The following is a 22,500-nucleotide window of genomic DNA, read 5'->3' as shown; positions in this document are numbered from 1 at the left end:
AGGCCTCCCAATCTCTCCTCCGCCCCTCCCCTTCCACCCTCCTCATGTATTACCCCACTGCTAAACCTCTCGTGGCGCTTACGTTTGCAAGTTTGGTTTCCTGGTTTCCTTGCAACTTGCGAGTACTTAAGCAAAGTGAATAAGAGAGAGAGAAAGAGAGAGAGAGAGAGAGAGAGAGAGAGAGAGAGAGAGAGAGAGAGTCAATTTCAATGGATTATGGAGAACTGCTGGAAAGTTATACGTATATCCTTCGATATCATGAATTTAAGCTCTCCTATTCGATATTAAGTTGTTATAACTATTATAGTCTATGCAAGATCACGCTCTCACTCGTAATGTTTATTAAATATATTTGCGCGAATTGAAAATATTTCCTTTTCATAAAAAGAAAGAAAAAAAAAAAAAAAGAAGAAAAAAAAACAAATTAACGTTATAATAAAATAATATCGTTTTAAATCTATTCAACGTGAAAACAATTACGTATATCGATTGTTCTATTACGTTAAATCACATTAATAATACTTATATACGATTAAATAAAATATATATATATATATATATATATATATATATCATTTAATTTAAAGAAAATGTCGATTTTACTGTCGGACTATTTATTCTCCTTTAATTTCTTTTTTTTCCTCATTCTTCTTTTTTTTTCTTTTTTTTTTTTCTTTTCTTTTTTCTCCTTTCTTTTAACACTTTACTGAAATGATTAGTTATGCTCATACACGAGCAAGTTCTCTCTCTCTCTCTCTCTTTTTTTACCCTCTCATTTTAACGGGCGTCACCCTCTCATCCTTACCGCAGACGGCAGAGGGGGGTGCCTAACAAAAAGTGACGTGTAATTTCGCTCCGACCTACATTTTAGTGGCGATTCGCTTGACGCACGACATTTTAAAAGAGTTTTCCCGCTGTAACGTCGATCGTTCTCTCCCTCTTTCTCTTTCTCTCTCTCTCTCTCTCTCTCTCTCTTTCTCTCTTTCTCTGTCATTCCCATTTACCAACCCTTTACATTCGCGATCAATTTTTTATACATCGTTAACCACCGCAAAGCTATCAGGAATTATTAAACGCGATCGTCGACAAGTATAATATATTTACTTATATACATATGTAACGACGTATACTATATGTACATTAACGAAGATAATTAAAACGTTAATCTAGTTGTCTACGCGTTAATTACATTACCATGGGGAGGTGTGGGCGGCTTCTGTAAACCCTTTCAAAGGTATCAAATTTCTGATTAACCGACGTTAATAAATAAGAGAAAAAGGGAGATACAGAGAGAGAAACTGATATATATATATATACATATATATATATATATATATATATATAGAGAGAGAGAGAGAGAGAGAGAGATAGAGAGAAAGAGAGAAAAAAAGAGAGAGAGATAGACGAGCATTTCAAAGATCATTAATATTTTATGAAGACTTAATTAAGCTGAGCAAACTATTCACAAACATTTCTCGTTCGGTCTATCTTGTTTCTTGTTTTCTATGCATTTTACTAAATATATATATATTTATAGTATACATATACAATATACTATTTATTATACTATATTTATTATCTGGGATTAATAAAAAGAATTAGGAATGCGCGAGTTTGAAAATATTTTGATAAAATATGAAAAAGGGAGAAGCTCGAGATATGCTTAAAATAAAAAAGGGGATGAGAAGGCCTGGTTTAAAAGAATATATATATATATATATATATATATATTTATATATATATATATATATATATATATAAATTCTTTCCTAGAACGCTGTTTAAAAGATTTCACGAGTTCACAGAATTCAAGGAATGCAGAAAGGTTAATCAATTTTACCTTGAAGTCTTTCATTTTCACTCTCTAGTTTCAATCCTCCTACCTTCATCTTCTTCAAATACATTTAACTATTAGACATGATTAGAATACTGAGTTAAATGAAAATTGCACCCATGCTTGTATATATGTATGTATGTACGTCTATGCATATATATATATCCATCACTCTCTCTCTCTCTCTCTCCCTCTCTCTCTCTCTCTCTCTCTCTTTCTCTTTCGTGAAATGGTGAAACTCACTCGTTTTCAATTACGAGCGTTTAGTAAGGACGAGACCGAGCATGGAACGTGACAACGGTTCTTAATTAATTCACGCTTCCTCCTGTTTCCGAACTATAATAGTTTTATCTTTGACGATTTTTCTTCTATTCTGTGACGCGTTAGAGAGATAATTAACAAAAATAAATTATTTATTTATATATATATATATATATATATATATATACATATACAGTTGTCAGAAATCTATTTAAAATGTCACAGGTTGATGATATGATTCCTTTGAATAATCTCTATTAAATAGTTAGAATAATTTTCTGGTATTTTTTTTCTCCTTTGTTCTCTTTTTTTTTTGTTCTATTTCGTTTTGTTCTTTCTTTTTTCTCTCGCTCATTTTTTTTTTTTTTTTTTTAATTAAACGAAACAACAGAGGAATTAATGTCACTTTCAAAGAAGTCATCCTATATGTGTATGTGTATATATATATTCATTACATACAAATACGCGTAAATCTATCGAGAAATATCACAAATGAATTCGACGAGAGAACGTCCATCAGAAGTGTTTTACTGATTCAATTTCGTGTCGCATCCCCTAATCGCGACAGCGCGAAAACTACGCGCAAGCATTTACATGGACCATTGAGTCTAAATGAATCAAATAAATAGAGAGACGAAGATAGTGATAGAAATAGAGATGGATAGATAGACAGACAGACAGACAGACAGACAGAGATAGATAGATAGTTGATGCAGATAGAAAGAGAAAACATGTTTTAATGGAGCAGAACTTGCCATCTAGATATATCTATATCGATGTGGTCTCGTCAAATCAAAATGAAAAAAAAAGAAAAAAAAAGAAGAAAAAGAAATTAAAAAAAGAGAGAATGAGAGAAAAAAATATCGGAAAAAAGAATATATATATATACATATTATCCAATCAAAAGCATCGATGTTCTCGATTATCGAAAAACACTCGACGCACAAGCTAAATTAAAAATTCTATACTATCATATATAAATCTATGGTAGGTGAATTGTAACTTATATAAAGTAACATAAAAGAAACGAATTATTCCACGTTTCTGTTCAACGTCTCGTCGTTATTCGAAGGATCGCTGACAGAGACTCTTTTGTGTCATGCTTTCATTGGAAATTCGATTTTCCTTTCAAAATGTTACGACCACGTAATGTTACACGGATATCGTGTCTCCTTGCTTTTCCTTAATTAAAAGGGTAGGAGAGCTCCTCATATATATATATATATATATACATGTATACACACATATATACATAGATAGATAGATAGATAGATACAAATAAATTTCTTTCTATTTATCTTCATTTTCAAGATAAATTCAATTACGTATTTATACACTGATAAGAATGAAATCACATTAGCGTATCATTCGCAGTTAATGTGAAAGAAAAGAATGAATGAATGAATGAATGAAAGAAAGAAAGAAAGAAAGAAAGAAAGAAAGAAAGAATGAATGAAAGAAAGAAAGTAAGAGACAGAAAGAGAGAGATGAAGTGAAAAAGAATTTTCACGAGGGAGGGGGGGGGGCGTGCGGGAAAGAAAGAGATCATGATCGTGGTAGCATTATCTCTATCGGAAGAGTTTACGATGCACCGATTCGAATCACGGTATCGTTCCAAGAACGTTTTCTATCTATCTATCTATCTATCTATCTATCTTTCTTTCTTTCTTACTTTCTTTCTTTCTTTTTTTCTCTTTCTTTCTTTCTTTTGCTTTCTTTTTCCTCTTGCGATCATAAAACTGCATCGTTCTGAGATTCAAACGTGTGGATCGTAAATAAAGTCAGCACTATTCGCAATCAAGAAAAGAACGAGAAAAAAGAAAGAAAGAAATAGAGAGAGAGAGAGAGAGAGAGAAAATAACAAGAAATAATCAAAATAATCGAGAAGTTAGGCAGATTATTAATAAAAATAAAAGAGAGAGAGAGAGAGAGAGAGAGAGAGAGAGAGAGAAAAGTTTCGACAAAGAAAAGTCGAGACTGGAGTCAGAGAGCTGCGTATGGCAATAATTAATCATTTTAGAAGCCACCCCGTTACTCGAGTCTGATGAATTATCGCCACCACCTCGGAGACTACCCCTTCCTCTCTTAGCCTTTTATATACATATATATTATAGGTTGGTATATATGTATAATCACAGACACACACATATATATATATATATATAATAGTACGTGTATATATACATATATACATATATATATATATATAATTCTTGAGCAAATGAAATTTTTCTTTCTATTCAGAACAATTCCCTTCGAATTCCGAACGAGAGGAAGGAGAACAATGCTCGCAATGCAATCGCGAAAGGGCAGAACTTTCTCTTCCTTTCTCTTTCTTTTCCCTATACTTTCCTTCCTCTTTCCCTCTCTCCCTCTCTCTCTCTCTTCCTTTGTCGTTCGATTAATTATTGACGTTAACGTAAAGAATCATGGAAATTATCGAAATCGACGAGCTATTTCTTTCTAATAATACATAAAAAAAAGAAGAAAAAACAAAAAATATAATAAAAAGAAAGATGAACATTTTCTGTAAATTAGAAAGATCGATCGATCATTCCTCTTTACATTAAATACCTCTAAGAGATTAACAACTTAACAGATAGATCTTTACATTCACTATAGCATGAACGATCTTTTTAGCTTTGATTTTTTTTTTTTTTTTTTGTTATTGTTGTCGTCGTCGTTGTTATCGTCGTTGTTATCATTTTTTTGTTCGCACATACATTCTTGCCACTGGACATTCCGAGAAGCATGATAATCGTCCGGCTTTAACGTTGATCACGTGGCCAGTCCTTCCTGGATACAGCTTCTGTTCTTGTTGATCCCGTTGTTTTCAATGTCAATTGAAAGAGAGAGAAAGAGAGAGAGAGAGAGAGAGAGAGAGAGAGACAGAGAAAGAGAGAGAGAGAGGGAGAAAGAAAATGATAACACGCGCGCGTTTTCACGTTCGGCGGGTAGAGAACAGATCCCGGTGTGTCGATGAACGAAAGCGAATTCTAAAGATCGAGGATGAAAGATTAAATAAATGGAAGAAAAGAAAACAAAGGGAGAGAAAGAGAAAGAGAGAGAGAGAGAGAGAGAAAGAAAGAGTGAAAGAAAGATAAAGAGAAAAGATAGACAAATAGAATGGAAAAATAAAATACAAGAGAGATTAATGATGAAATTAAGAGTAAAACGAGTAAAAGGATTTTTTACGAATAATTACATGAGACTGAATTGAAAAATAAAAAGAAAAGAGAATGAAAAAAAGAGAGAGATAGAGAGAGAAAGAGAGAGTGTAAAAGAAAGATTTCTCTTTATCACGAAACACCTTTCGCGAAATCGGTTGACACCTTCAGAGGAAGAGGTCGCGCGTAGAACTGACACCTCATGCGCGCGGTCCAGCCGCCCTCAGCATCCACCACCAGCAGCAGCAGCGGCGGCAGCAGCACCAGCAGCACCAGCAGCAGCAGCAGCAGCATCGTTGCTGGTGGTGGTGGTGGTGGTGGTGGTGGTGGTGGTGGTAGTAGTTTGAGAGGGATGAAGCCGAGCACGCGCGAAATTCCACCTCTATTCCACTCTTCTACCTCCCTCTCTATCTCTCTCTCTCTCTTATGTATGTATATATATATATATATATATATATATATATATATATATTATATATATGTACATGTATATATGTATATATGTATATATATGACATCAACCACCCACGTTGAGTTTTGTCCTAATAGAAGCCCGGCGCTACCTATCGAGCCAGAAAAGGTGTCAAGGGGTGATATACCAAATGCGGAGGAACTGCCGATAATTATCGAAACAAATCGTTCCTTAATCATAGTCAAATTTCGATCGTATCATATATTTTTATCTTATCTTATTTTATTTCGTTCTTATCATCAATTTGATCATCTATTGCTTCCTTCCATCTCGTTTCTCATTTTTTCTTACTTCCTTTTCCTCTTACTTCTTTTTCTTTTGGATATATTATATATTTTTCGTTTCTTTTCGTTTCTTTCTTCAAATTGATTTAAAATTTTTCTCCCCGTGAAAGACAAAGTTACGACGAGCTCGAAGATGAAACTGTTCAAATCTCCGTAAAATTGATCTCACGTTATAATGCCTTTAAGGAGATCACTAGACGATCCTTTGATCTTCTCGATCCTTTCTCGTTTACCTGCCATCGACTGACCGGCCGAGGGACACGCTGACGGATTAATCGTCTATCGTTCGCTAATTTACGAGATTCTCTCTCTCTCTCTCTCTCTCTCTCTCGCACGGTCTCGTTCTATATAGATCGTTTGGTATTAGACGCTGATACACGTCGATGTCATTGCCTATAACAAATGCAATTTTGGGTATACGCGAGAGCGTAATTATCGAACGGAACGTTCCCGTACGAATCGAAACGCGTTTATCACGATCAAATTTCCACGGAATCTGTATACACACTCCATTTCGGGTTTTATTTTACATTGAATAACCCAATTTTCATTATAAAAAAAAAAAAAAAAAAAAAAAAAAAAAGAGGAAAAAGAGAAAAAAGAGAACTATTACGTTATTCGAAACTTGCAATATAATTTATATCATATTATAAATATATATAAATGTAAATGAAAAGAATTCAATAATCGTAATTGATATTAACATCATATAAATAAATAAAAACAATATATATATATATATATATACATATACAATTATAAATAAATCGTATTATTGTTTACTTTGCTTAAGTAATGTGTACGTTTATATAAATATAACTTATAAGTTACAAATCGTAAAACTTTTATATATTTTTAATTAAACTGTAACTATTAACTAAACTTTTCATTAGTTCGAAAATAATTTTAATTAGAAAGCTCGAACGAACGACCTTCCCCTTAGTTTAACTTTATTTTATTTTATTTCATTCATTCTATATTTTCTTTAATGAGACAGCATGGACATCTGGCACGCGCGGCGGTCGAGGTGTTTATATGTTATCCACCGGGGAGAGAATACGTGCGAAATTTCAACCCTGTTACACCCCTTCGGCATTTCCCACCAGTAGAGGTACTCACGACTCGATTTCATTCAGGGCAAGTACGCCCTCGCACCTCTCGTTGCCCACTAAGTCCAGGAAGGGTGAGAAGCTACGCCCAATAATTACCGGGCAATACGAGCCATATTGCAACGCCCGATGACCTAACCTCATTGAATAATTAAACGCTTCCTGTTCTAACTCCACCACGGGCAAGCACCAGGACCAATTACAAACTGTGTAACGATAAATATCATCTTCCAAGATTAATAAATGACGAAGGGTTGAAGATAAATAAATAAATAAATATATATATATATATATAATGTCTTGATATGTAGATACTATATCAATAACAAATTATGATAACGGATGTGTGAATTGATAAGAAAATGGTTTTTAAATTAAAAAAAAAAGAAAAAAGTAAAAAAAAGTGATAAAGAGATAAAGAGAGAAAATTTTAGTGAGCTTCAGATAAAATGTTTTATTACAAATTAACATTACAAAAAAACGACAACAACAATGATGATAATAATAATAATAATAAAAATAAAGAGGATTTGTTTGAATTAAATAATGGAATAAAATAGATATAAAATATAATTGTTCGTACATTATCTATGACCTTAAAAGGAAAATGCAATATCGAGTTCCATTAATTCTCGTTAAATCTTCTAATTTCAACTTGGCGGCTTGCGAATCGGTAAACAGTCTTAATGGCTCTTTAAAGTCTCGAGTGGCACAATAGTATCGAAGCTGTAGTATCCATAAACCTACCGACGAATATACCAACCCCTTTTCCTCCTATTGCGAATTGTTATTTCAAATTATTCCTGAATATTAAGTATTTTCCTTAACGAAATTTCTTCTATGAGAAATATCTCCTATTCCTATGTACTATTTTATATAATATATATATATATATATATATATATATATATATATATTTGATCGTCGGATCTAACCAATTTATTAACGGAGAAAATAAAAGAGAGAGAGAGAGAGAGAGATACATTATGTACTACAAGTTGGCAATAAAAATGTCTAATTTTTATGTCACATTTAATGTGCAACAAAAAGAAATGTAAAGATAATAATAATAAGAACGAAGATGAGGGACCCTTAAGAAAAACAAAGAAACGAAGAACAAAAAAAGAAGTAAACGAAATAAAAAAAAGGAGAAGAAAAAAAAAAGAAAAAAAAAAGAAAAAAAAAAAGAAAAAAGAAAAAAACAAGATAAAAGGAACAGGGTCGTTTGACGAACACAAAAGGGGGTAAAAACGTATAGAAATATAATCATGCCGGGGATGATGCATTTTTATCGGGAAAGAGTCCGAGAGTGACGACACGAGGAAGCAAGCCCGTCGAATGAATTTAAACAACCGCTCGATACTGCCCGCCGGGAATTTTAATACTCCACCTGAATAATTCATGAACTCGTTAATATTTCCGCGGACTAATCGCACAATTTTTTTTTCTCTCTCCCTCTCCTCCTCCTCCTTGCGTTGTTGCTTTTCTCTATCTATGTTTTTCTCTTTCGTTCTTTCTTTCTTCTTTTTCTTTTGTTCTGTAAGTGCAGGAAAGAACAAAGATGCACCATCTTGCACGAATCGCGATTATATTTTATATATATATATATATATATATATATATATATATATATATATTAATGTTAATTAACATTAATAAAATTAAAAATGAGTTTCTCCATGAACTATTATCATTATTATTTGTTTAACAAATTCATTTCTTCATTATAATAATTTATTTATTTATTTATTTATTCATTATAATATGATATTATATATATATATATATAATAAATTTATTTCCATTCTGTTTAATAGTTTATGATATAAGAGGAAATTTTATACACCGATATAGCGATTGATTTAAAAAAGAAAATAATACATATTTCATAAAGCACGCGTATGTGCATACGTATGCAGTTAAGATCTTCGCTTTCTATGAATATAAAAAAATCAAAAAAAAAAAAAAAACAAAAAAAAAAAAAAAGAAAAAAAAGGAAAAAAAAAGAAAATAAAAGAAGAAGAAGAAGAAGAAAGAGAAGAAGTAAATGTAATATAAGAGCATAAAGCCGGATAAACCTCGTTTTCCTGACTCGATCGTACGTACTACAACCAGAAGCTCGAAGTTCGACGTAATTAAAAGTTTTAGAAGGCCATCATATTTCATCGTTTAGTCAAGGCAACGTCGTTCACTCCGAACTCCCAGATCTCCTGTCTCGAAACCTTTTGAACAACTAAGAAAATAAATCCCCCCCCTCTCTCTCTCTCTCTCTCCCTCTCTTGACAAAGTATTTTGGATATATAGTTTACAATTCTGTTAAGAAAACTTCAATATTAATATTTCTAATAGGACAATGCAAGATAATAAAATCTGAACAACATTTATAATCGATCAAATTAATCACTATTAAGAACGTTTAGCTGAGAAAATATATTTTTGCTTTTTCTTTCATAAAAAAAAAAAAAAAAAAAAAATAAAAATAAAAGAAAGAAAGAAAGAAAAAACAATAAGAAAGAAAAAGAAAAGAAACAATTAGATTGAAAGAGAAATGATTATTTAACAATGAATTATAATGAAACGCGTGATTAAATATTTCCTCGTTATATTCAAGGATATTCCTTTTAACGAAATACTATTTCCGAATCGTAGGAAAACGTCAGATGGTAGACAAACAGGACTAGTAAAACTCAAGGACACCTGCTAGTCTGGCTAACTCTAATAGCACTTTCGCGTAAATAGCAACCGTAAACGCGATCGCACGAGCGGCAATTAATTATCAAGCACTGGCATGGTTGGGTGTTTTCGTTCGTTCCCATTTACATGAACGTTGAGATACCATTTTCAATCGATGCCAAATGAAATTACCGGAGAGAGTCGTCGGTCAAGCTATGTGTTTCGAGATAATATTAGATCATAAGAAATAGAACGATCGTATATTATTTTTATATACTATTAAATCAATAACACAAGAAATTCTTCGATTCGACCGTTTATAGTCGATAAAATTTTTTACATTTTTTATCATACAACAGATATAATCTAATGTCATTGTCAATTTCAATTACATACTCCTCTTAGATCTTTCTATCTATTTGTATTTTCAAGCCAATATCTTTAAGACAATAATTTAAGTTTGTAATCTTATGATGTACAAGAAAAAAAAAAATAAAAAAAAAAAAAAAAAAAAGAAATTAGCGTAAGAAAAAGAGTAATTGATTGTTAACGTCGTCTAAAGGAGATTTTTGGATCATCCTATATTTGCAAGAATTTTCCTTGCAATTAATTTTATTATCTCTCTCACTCTTTTTTTTTTTTTTTTTTTTGCTTATCAGACAATAATATAACTTTATTTTCTTTCCACATTTCTTTCCTTCATTATTTTAAATCCATAATAAACTGGATTATCATTTCCTTTGATTTTCTATTCTATTATCGAATTATGATTAAGAGTAGAAATGTGCCTCGTTATTATACATTATATACGGAATATATATTAGTTCCTAAGGTTTCTCTTCTCTACAGACATCAAACAAGTCGTGTTGTTGCTTCGAGTATTTCCTCATAGTTTCTATACCTGATTCTCTCTGTGTAAGGTATCTCTATATAACGTGCTTGCTTACCTACCAACCTACCTACCTACCTACCTACCTACCTACCTACCTAGCTAGACTATCTTCCTTCCTTCCTTCCTTCCTATCTACCTACCCACCTGACGTTCCTAGCACAGGTTGCAATTAATTATAATTGCATCCTTCGCTCGGGATTGTTCGCATAACGCGTAACAGTATACGGACTTAGCGGGTACTAGCTCTTGATTGTTCGTCTCGAGATAATTTACTTCCTTCCAGGTAAATCTTGATTATCAAGACGTTCTCTATCATATCTGAGAATTTATCATACACGTTCAATATCGTCTTATTTATCTTATGTTTATTTTTTATCGAGATAAAAAAAAGAAAACAAAATTCCTGACACCGACTTGTCGAATTTCATTGGAATTCAATATTCATTGACATATATTTGTACATTTTGATCGACTTAATGCGTTAGAATAAAAGAAGAATGAACAAAAAAAAAAAGCATAAAAATAAATCAATTCGTAGCTTTTTGAACGAGAAAAAAACGTACACCGTTGGAGATTCATAATAATTGAATATATTGTATATATAATACAAGGGAGAAAAATAATAATTTAATCGTAAAAAGTTTTACTCGACAATTGAAAATTAATATCGTTGATCTTATCTGACGTACGAAATGATCGTATCAATTAGAAACTTCTCGTATCCCCTTTATCCCTCAGTTATCTCACGTGAAGGAGAATATGTGCGTGTACATTGCAGAACTATAGCAAGGAGAATGACGACGACGACGATGACGATAAAGAAGAAGAAGAAGAATAGTGACAAGTTTCTCTGTTAAACAGCTGCCGCCAGTTGGTGAAAACGATCTTACATAAATACATACATATATATACATATATATATATATATATATAACATACGTCTTTGTCTTTTGTCATTGTCATTGTCATTGTCATTGTCATATATAGCTGGTATCACTAGACAAAAGACAAGAGTGCAAATTCATCACAAAGTTAAAATCAATTCTACTTGTCATTGTTGCAGTAGTATTGTTTTATCCACATATAAGCGTTGATGTTTATATTAGGTTGGTTATAGTGGTTGTGTAGTAGTGCAGTACGCATCTCACCTCGGAGACCCTTCCGTTTTGCATGACGTTAGAAACGGTCCCTTTGAGAGCAACCATAGTCAAACCCTCGTCACGGACCGAAGACAGCCCAGCCGTATTCCTACCGGATTTATGACAGCCGGAACAAACGTGGAGAGAGAGAGAGAGAGAGAGAGAGAGATGCTGTTCTAGAAGGGTGTAATTATTTGCATACCACTGATACGAGGGGGTGAAGCTCTGAATTGGCTCGAACAAAAGCCAAGGCACGTTACGTGAGAGCAAGAGAATGATAAAGATTTCAAATCGGCGTAATTAAGATGGTTCTTGGTATCGCTCTATCGTCTACGTTAACTTTGTCCCACGACGAATATATTAAATATAACTTTTCTTCTGAATTTTTTTTTTCTTTTTCCTTTTTATATGTGTACGAGATAACGTTGGTCGGATATATTTTATCTTACAATAAATTTCTCTATCCTATAAATTTTCTTTTTATAAATATATTATACTCGAATTACGTATAATATATTTATTGACGTGTGTAACGTAAAAAATATCTAAGGTCCTTTACGTACTATTGATTATAATCGTTGAAACGATTAGAAAAATGGTCTAATACAAATATGACAACTCGAAGATGAAAAATGTCGAACACTTTCTCTTCCAATATTTTTTTTTTTTTTTTTTCCTTTTTTTTACGATCACTTGGATGAGAATCCAACACAAAGAGAGAGAGAGAGAGACGAATAAGAGGGAGAAGATATTTCTAAAGCGATGGAGAGAGAGAGAGAGAGAGAGAGAGAGAGAGGAGAGAGAGAGGAAGAAAAGGGAGGAGGAAGGAGGGAACGAGAGGGTAGACGAACAAAAGTTTATCTCGAACTGTGCAGTTGGCAGTTATAGACAGTTCGAGATGCAGAACGATTCGTCGAGTCTGAAGTTGTTATCACTAATGGCTAGCAGTTATCAGTGCCATTCGATTTTACCTTGTCCTGTCACACTCAAAACACCTACACGCGCAAACCAAGTCAACGTTCCAATATCCTTCTTGAAAAGGTTTCAAAAGCAACCGCGAGAAAGGCCGTTCGTTTCGTTCTAACGAAACGAAACGAATGAAATCGATTGGATCCATTGGTATATATATATATATATATATACATAGAATAGAATTTTATTTAATTTACCACAATTATATCGCTTCCTCTTCAGCTACAACCACTTCTACCTTTAGCTTTTATTCATAACAACCGTAGTCTCGTTAGTTATCCTTAACGGAATGGATAGTGTTCTAACCCGTTGTCTTCTCTGTTATTGCATAAATATGTATTCATATATAAATATAACCACTAGTACTGTTATATATATATATATATGTATGTATATATGTATGTATATGTAATATACTGTGTCAATAGCTGTAGGTGGTGAAGCGTATAGTCTAAATAATCATTGTAGTGTATATATATTATACAGAATGTTTCATTTAAATTAAACACGCGTGCTCTATTTTTATTTCTCTCTCTCTCTCTCTCTCTCTCTCAGTCTCTCATTTGTAAGAGACAATATTTTAAATGATTTCGTTGTTATTGATTTTTTTTTCTTTTTTTTTGTTTTCTTTGTTTTTTTTTTTAAATAAATCTACAGGTTTCCATTACTTCAATAAAATGAAATAAAATTTGTTGACCTCATAAGGAACAAAAATAATACCTTACTTTAATCGAAATCTCTTGAACGAGTTATTTCGAGTTAATAGAAACATTCTATATTATATACATTATTTCAAGATATACATAATCGGTAAAGCAGAGCAAAGCAGAACAGAGCAAAGCAAAGAGAGAAAGAGAGAAAGAGAGAGAGAGAGAGAGAGAGAGAAAATGAGAGAGATAGAGAGAACATAATTGTCAGCGATTATAAAATCTACACTCGCCGAGAGCATCCTCGCGTAAACCATGAGAGAATTAACCGAGAGAGAAAGATGGAAGATATTCGCCTAACGATAACGCGATTTACCATGAAAGATAATCCCCTTTGGTATCTCGTATAACGAAACTGGATCTTCCGTACTTTTCTTTTTATTTTACATTTATTTATTTATTTCTTTCTTTCTTTTTCTCCCCACCAGCCCGCTCTTTTCTTTTTCTTTTATCTTTCTCCTCGAAAATAAAATTTTGCCTGTTAACAACGAACAATTTTAATGGCTGAACCGAACTTCAACGATAACTAAAATTTATTGCACTGGCGAAGTGGTAAATAGTCGATATTTGTTTGGAAAACTTATATTACACGAATTTCCCTATGAATATTCTATCGATAATGAGATATTTTCTACCTTCGTTATCGTTAAAGATAAAACGCTTGAAGAAAGAAAGAGAGAGAGAGAGAGAGAGAGAGAGAGAAGAAAGGAGATAGGGAATGAAGCGAATAATTTAAGTACGAATTGGAGCAGCCAATCGACGGCGGTCCTCTTACGAGTGGACGAGGGACAGACTTCCGGTGCTCTCGGTCTGTGGTATGCGGTTTGCGGCTCACGTTATTGAACATTGTGAAACTGGGAACGCGTTGGTTCGATAATGGAATGAACGACCATTTTCTCACTAAAAACGTACCGTACGTTACGCGAAAGATAGTTTTAAACCAATCTCTTAAGATCGACCTTCCTTTATCACGAAAGAACAAAAAAAAAAAAAAAGCAGAAAAAAACGAAAAAAAAGGAAGAAAAAACTATATACGATATTTTCTTCATTGGGTTTCATAAACGGGACGTTGAAGGAACCATAATATAATAATAATAATAATAATTATTATTATTATTATTATTAATATTATTATATAAACAAACAAATCAAAAGGAAATAGAATGTCCTTATGAATAACGAAAGAGAGAGAGAGAGAGAGGGAAAGAAAACAAAAAAAGAAAATTTACCAGAAAGGATTATGTTCCATTGAAGGGATGTACATGGTAAAGAAAAAGAGAGAAGGAGAGAGAGAGAGAGAGAGAGAGAGAGAGAGAAAACTACGTTTTTATTTCAACGATAATTCACTTCGATTTCATCGTCGTCGGGGATCTCGAGAAAAGCGGAATATTGGAAATGGCGAACGGAGACAGAACAGTCTGGCTGATTATCCGATTATCCGGTTCTCCGGAACATTTGCAATTTACGTCTGAAAGTACCATCGGGCCAACCCTCTCTCTCTCTATCTCTCTCAACCCTTCCTCCTCACTCTTCTCTGTTACATAGGGTCTGTGTTCCATCCCTCTGTCTCTCTCTCTCTCTCTCTCTCTCTCTCTCTCTGTGTCTCCCTCTTTCTGTCTCTTTCCTTATTCAAAGCTCTCCTCGTTCCTCCGATTCTGATTCTCAATCCTCCATCCTCATCCTCATCCTCATCGTCGTTCCTTACCCTTCAGGAGCGTCGATAAGTCGTGAGAAATTTCGCAATTTCCATTTCCTAGAAATGGCTCGCACCTTCCCCGTCATGGATTCGAATTCTTGATCGAGGACTCTCGTAGATCATAGCGTTGTCGACAGCTGCGGTGGTACGTGTTACGACGACGGATTAATTTCTCAAGCTAAAGCTACGTAGGACGATTCGCGATACCAAACGTACGGCATCGTACTGCATTGTAACCCGTGAATTTATATACAATGAGAACTACGAGAGCCCTAATTGAAAATAATAGGTAGATATTCTAACGTATATTGCGATAGTTTCGAATAATAGTTATCCATTAATCGTTCACTTATCCTATCTCTCTCTCTCTCTCTCTCATTCTCTATGTGCTCAATGTGAAACCACACGATTATCTAATTTATTTAATTTACGTCTATCTAACATTCTTCTTTTTTTCCTCTTTTAGTTTTTTCTTTTTTACTTTAAAATATTATATAAATTAATATAAATAAGCCATCGTCATATTTTTATATACGTCGTAATTGATGAGTAAATATCTTTTCTCTTTTTTTCAAAATTTCAAAAGTTTTCGAAAATCGATCGAAGCTCATTATTACCACTGATATCAAAATTTTTGTCGAAAGATAGCATAAAAGGAATAATCCAGGCAAGAAGGAAAACGAAGAAATTGTTAAAGCGATCTACTGAATCCGAATCAAAATAGAAAACAAAGAAAAAAAAAAAAAAAAAAAAAAAAAAAAAAAAAAAAAAAAAGTAAAAACGAAAAAGTTCGCAAATTCTTTTGCCGAAAGAAAAAAACAAAAAAAAAATTACTGTACTCCGTACGGAAAAGAAATTTACTTGTTATTCGCAATAAATGACGATTGTTGTTAAGTTTCGATCGATAATAAGAAAATCACGTGCTGTTATTACTCATGGAGTCAATGAGTCTCCCATGAAAAGCTTCCTCGGAAGCTGTTTGGAAAACTTTCTACGGCAGCTTACCACGAACGAATGAATAGTAGCGCGAGAAAGAGGCGTTACAGATTGTACCGAGAGTTTCCTCCACGAGGCAACGTGACACGTACATAGATCCATTCGAGAACGGAAACCGATATGGTGAAAACTTTCTTTTATATATATAAAATATATATATATATATATATATATATATATATATATTGTTCTCTTCTTGGACAAAAGATGAAAGGAGAGATAGTTATCAGAATAATCGGGACGATTAGAAGAACGATAAAAGTATCAAAGAATTATTCGATGGGATAGATAAAAAGAAGAAAAAGAAATGATGTTCTATTAATACACATTTTATATCGTAATTCCAAATTTATTTTGTTTATATATATATATATATATATATTTTCTTTCTTTTTTATTATAAAAGATAAAGGGATTATAACAAAACGCGATATCTACATTATCTATTTATTTTTCTCATCATTGATTAAATTTATCCTTTATAATGTAAAATAATTAACGAGAAAATCGTACAAAATTATTAACGATTCTATACAATTTTCCAATGCGACAGAGAAAGAAAGAGAGATAGAAAAAGAGGGAGAGAGAGAGAGAGAGAGAGAGAGAGAGAAAATTCATTCTCATCTCGTCGTTTAGATAAGAATGATTAATCCATTTCGACTTTGCTCTTGTATCGATCGGATGTATCAAAGAAAATCACTATTAATAATTGTCTAACATTATTTACGATAAAAAAGATTGCGAGCAAGAAATAAAAAAAGAAAAAATAAACAGACAGGCAGAAGACAAAAAAAAAAAGGTAATACAAAAATTAAGTCGTAGAAGGTTAATCTTACGATAGTTCATGTCTCCCTAATGGATAAACCTTTTGGATTATTCTTCAATGCAGAGAAAAAGAGAAAGAGAGAAAGACAGAGAGAGAGAGAGAGAGAGAGAGAGAGAGAGAGAGAGAGAGGGAGAGATAGAAAGAAATAGAAAAGGGGTAGCTTTTCGTGAAGAAAGAGAGAGAGAGAGAGAGAGAAAGAGAGGAAGGAAAAGGGAGGGCCAATGGTGGAGTGTCGTGACGATTCAGGAAAACGAAGGAATGGAGAGGAAGAGGAGAATGAGGAGGAAGATGAGGAGGAGGATGAGAAGGACAACAGCATATTCCGTGTTCCCTCGTGTCACTGATTATTCCATTTACGAGGCATGCCGCATGATTCTGAATAGACGTATACACATAAAACAAGACAGACAAAGATAGACAGAGAAACAGAGATGTATGGTCCTCCCTCCAACCCCCCACCCCCCCGTCTCTCTCTCTCTCTCTCTCTCTGTGTGTGTAGATTCACTCTCTTCTCCCTCGTTCGTTGTCTACGATACTCCTCGAGTTTCCGCGTGTACACTCTCACTCGATGAAGCTTTAACCCAACCCCCTATTTATCCTCCCAGCTCACCTCATAGTCGAACATAGAAAAGAAAGTCTGGTCTGAATCGGAAATCAATTCGATCCTCCACAGCCAACCGACCGACCACCAACGGAGTACCCAGTTCGGATTCGCGATATTGTCGATGATCCCTCGGTAAAAAAAAAAAAAAAAAAGAAAAAGAAAAGAAAAAATAAACAACACGTACGCATACACATACATACATAGAGAAAGAGAGAGAGAGAGAGAGGGGGGGGGGGGGAGAAAGGAAGGATGAAATTGACGACGAATCGAAGATTGTTAAAAAAAAGAAAAAAAAGAAAGAAAAAAAAATAATAAGATGTTTACGCGTATTTGATATTTCTGATTGATTCTTAGACTTTCTTATTAATCCAGGAGATGTGGCATGACTCAAAAATTTTATTGAATGTTAACAAAAAACAAAAAAAGAAAAAAAAAAAGGGAAAAAGAAAAAGAAAGAAGAAAAAAAAGGGAAATGAAGTAATTTCCACAGACAATCACTTATTTCACATGCGATCGAACGGATAGGAACTTTTCCTCGTGAATAATGAATTTTAGGTCGCTCGGTATAGTTCGATGCAAACATTCTCTTTCTCTCTCTCTCTCGCTCTCTCTCTCTTTTATTTCAATGGGAATATTTTATCGATAAGAACGGAATATTCCTATTGATGAGCAACACTTAATTATTGCATACTATATTTCTAACACTTTCATTAATTTTTCTCGTAACGTTTGATCTTTGTCAAAAGTATATATATATATATATATATATATATATATATATATATATAAACTTTTTAATACAATTAGGAATGAAAAGCGTTATATAAAAACGAGGTGTATCTCTTATTTTACATTAAACAAAAGAAAAATCATTAATGAAATCTAGAAGAAAATACGAGTCTAGAAGAAAAAAAGAAAAATAAACAAGTAAATAAATAAATAAAGAAAGAAAGAAACTTAAGACAGCGTGATAGCCTTTTGATAGCGTCGATTATCTTCGAATATAAAAGTGATATTCTTAAAAACGGGACGATATATCGTGCTTAATATTTTTTAAACTTAATCAAAAAAAAAAAAAAATATATATATATATGTGTGTGTGTGTACATGAAAGAGAGGAGTTATCATTTACACATTTATTGTCGTCAACGTGTCGTTGATATAAAGTGGATTGATGTGTGGGTAACGTGTAAGCTGAATTAGTCCGTCGAAAGGGGGTGGTCGGTCTTTCGTAATAGCAAAGGGAGGAGGACATTGAGGAGGACGATGAAGAGGAAAAAAAAAGAAGAAAAAAAAAAACGAAGAAAAAGAAGAAGAGGAAGAGGAAGAAGCAAAAAAAGTAGAAGCAGAAGAAGAGGCAGAGACATGAGGACGAAGAGAATGAGGAGGATGAGAAGAAGGAAGGAGGAGGAGGAGAAGGAGGAGAGTAGTCTCCTCTCTTTATTCATGCATAAAATCCATATTCTTCGGAGGAAACAACGTGCTTCATCGCGAGGAAGCTTCTGTCACCAGGCTCGTACAACCACAAGCAGGTCTCCCTTTTGGTCCTAGCAGTGTCGACCCTATCCCTCTCGCGTGTAGCCCTCAGGCCGTTTGCACGGTGATACGACTGAACGAGACGACGAAGCTTCCACGACGACAATCTCTTGCTTATATACATATATATGTATGTATGTACGTACGATACGTACGTATATATCTAAGTACATAGCTATGTATATATGTAAGTGTATATATATATATATATGTGTGTGTGTGTGTGTGTGTGTGTGTGTGGTATAGGTATATATTATTCTCTTCTTCGAGCCTTGAAATTTTCAAACCCACCCGTACGATTACGCTAACGGCGCTAGACGAGCTTGAAAAATATCTACGACGCGAGCCGTAATGCGTTCTTTAATCAACGTCAATTTTGTGCAACTCGCTAAGCTATGTCTACTACCTTTCTCTCTCTTTCTCTCTATCTCTATATCTATCTATCTGTCTATCTCTTTCTTTCTCGTTTTCTCATCGAGTATCTCCGCATATAACGTAACGGCTGTGTGGTCATTTCAAAAGCATACGATTTTCGATCGCGAGATTAAAGTACCGACTGGAATAAAGTACCGTAGAAATACCAGTAGAAGAGTATCACGGTAATGGAGAAGAAACGATGGATCGTGATTTGACTAAAATGGATAGAGACAAACAAATAGAAAGACAGACAGACAGATAGATAGAGAAAAAAGAGTGTATGTGTACATATATATATATATATATATATATATGTATGCGGATGTGTGTGTGTGTGTGTGTTCGTGTTTGTATTAAGAAAGAGAGAAAGAAAGACATTTGGCTCGATCGATCTTACAAAATCTTTAGCCGGGGTAACTCGTCAAGTGGTTTCTCGAGCGTGAACCGGCTTTATCGGTGTACCACTAATGACCGAGAGGACCTTAACGACTTTATTATTATGAAAGTTCGAAAAAGAAAGCCGGTCGGTGGGTTGGAGATGAAGGGTGCAATGGGGTGAGGGGATAGAAAGAGAGATGAGGGAATAGGGTTAAGGAAGAAGGAAGGAGGATCGAGGAAAAAAAAAAGGAAAAGTGTGACTCTAAACGATTCGCGATTAGGAGAAGGAAAATCTCTTTTATAAGCAAGGATAAAGAGAGAGAGAAAGAGAGAGAGAGAGAGAGAGAGAGGGAGAGAGAGAGAAATCCTTAGCAAGAGTTCACATTAGCAATGGTTTCTCCACGTGGCGGCAATATCGAATCGATCGAAAAAAAAAATGAAGAAAAAAGAAAAACCACCATTACATTTTAACCCTAACAAGATATTGAATTTCTTACGGGGTAAGAGGAGATGGAGGAGGAAGAGGAGGAGGCGAAGGAGGTGAAGAAGGAGGGACTAGGAGGGTAAGGGATTACGAACCCTAGAGCAAGAGTCTCGAGCGGATTCGTGCCTTGGGATATAATAGAACACCTCTACATCGTGTTCCAAGCGACTACTACTCTGTGTGTATCTTGGTCCTCTCGGCACTCTCTCCAGCAACCCGGCTCGCTCTCGCCTTTACACACTCTAACAAACACCCATTTTCAGACAATGAATATTTTAGCGTACCCATGAAAGCATGCTCGAGCGTTCTTCTTCTCCTCTTCTCCTCTTCTCTATCCTTCTCTCTTCTTTTCTCTTTTCCCACTCTTTTTCTACCCTTCTCTTGTCTTTCTCTCTCTCTCTCTCTCTCTCTCTCTCTCTCTCTCTCTCTCTCTCTTCATTTTTCTCCTCTTTTTTATTTTTTCTTTTTTTTTCATTTTTTTTTCTTTTATTTTTTCTTTGTACTTCGCTCTTACTCTCCTATAGGCCGTTGCACAAAGGACACATCCTCCTGGGCTATCCTACTATCTATGGGAGAGAAGGGTGACGATTCTCTTCTAACCCCTTGACCATTGACGATATACCACGTATGTAACTGGATCAAGTAACACTGTTCTCCTTTTCTTTTTCCTTCTGTTTCTTCTTTTTTTTTTTTTTTATATGTATATATACCGAAATAATACCTAACTGAGGGAAAAGAGACTCATAATATTTTTGATAATCTGTTAATTATTATTTAAGAGTGACTTTTATTTCATAAATAATGTAATTATTTATACGTTTCATGTGTTCTTCGTTTGTTCACCTTTTTGTCATTTGTTATATTGATAACTTTACTTCACGCCTCTCTCTCTCTCTCTCTCTCTCTCTCTCTCTCTCTCTCTCTCTCTCTCTCTCATACGTTTTCGAATAGTTCATCCTTTGTTTTTCTTTTTATTCTAAAAATTTATCATCATGATTGTAACATAACGTTTACGTTGAAAGGTTTACAATTGTAAACTTACGTTTAGATTGTTTTTGAGAAAAGTTTTATCGATCGAGCAAATGACATTGGAAAATTTTTATTTCTATTTTTTTTTTTTCTTTTCTTTTCTTTTCTTTTTTTTTTTTTTTTTTGGTTCTCTCCCACCACCCCCCCCCCCATCCCTCCTTCTATTCCATCGTCGAAGCACGAGACTTGAACTTTTCTATATCGACGAGAGGTCGTTTCTAATATATATTATCTCGCATAGTTTACCATTGAAACAAGAATACCGACGATAATTTCCTACTATACCAACCTCACGTGTATCTCATATATTTTTCAATGTTAACGATAAGATAAAAAAGATTATTTTGGCGAGATCTCCTCTCGCAAATATTTTACGAGCAAACTGATAAAAGATTGTGGATCGAATAAGTGGATCATCGCTTATCCCATACGCTATCCATCTTCGATAAGAAATTTCTTTCTTTTCTTGTTTTTTCTCTCATTCATTCATTCATTCATTCATTCATTCATTCATTCATTCTTTCTTTCATTCATTCCTCCATTCATTCATTCGTTCATTCATTCATTAATTTTTTCTTCTTCTTCTTTTTTTTTTTTTTTTTTTTTTTTTTTTTTTTTTTCTTCAAATAACGAATTCATAATATGCCAAAGTGCATTGAAAATATACTCGTACATTTTTAATAAGTCCGTCATTGGAATTTTATTAAACCGATACGATAAAGTTGAGTCACTGTAACGAGTACAAACTTTTTTAACAAGCTGTCGATAAGGTAGAACTTTCCCAATGCTTTTTATCTTACGCTGATGAATAACATTTAATTTAGAAAAATCGTTCGTTTCTCCTTCTCTTTCCTTTCCTTTTTCCTATATTTTTTTTTTATTTTTTTTTTTTTTTTTTTTTTTTATTTCTTTACTACTTTTTTCTCTATTTGCGTTGAAACTATGAAACAAGAACAAAAAAGACGGAAAAAAAAAGAACGAAAATTCTCTTTAAGAATTCATTCTCGAATAAAAAAAAAAAAAA

General features: G+C 33.6%; 1 protein-coding gene across 10 annotated transcripts in view; it reads right to left on the bottom strand.

The window, feature by feature from the left end:
- LOC124955107 (Down syndrome cell adhesion molecule-like protein Dscam2) overlaps window positions 1-22,500 on the bottom strand; it is a 201,574-nt gene that overhangs the window by 130,923 nt on the left and 48,151 nt on the right. For 2 of the 10 annotated variants that reach the window (XM_047509010.1, XM_047509016.1), the window contains exon 1: window positions 4,819-5,444. The exons of the other annotated variants lie outside the window; for them this stretch is intronic. The gene's annotated coding sequence lies outside the window, so the exon portion shown is untranslated. Of the gene's footprint in view, window positions 1-4,818; window positions 5,445-22,500 lie in introns of those variants that run through there. 10 annotated transcript variants of the gene reach the window in all.

Source organism: Vespa velutina, chromosome 17, assembly GCF_912470025.1.
Source record: "Vespa velutina chromosome 17, iVesVel2.1, whole genome shotgun sequence".
Lineage (NCBI taxonomy): Eukaryota > Metazoa > Arthropoda > Insecta > Hymenoptera > Vespidae > Vespa > Vespa velutina.
This window is presented reverse-complemented; position numbering and strand designations above follow the sequence as displayed.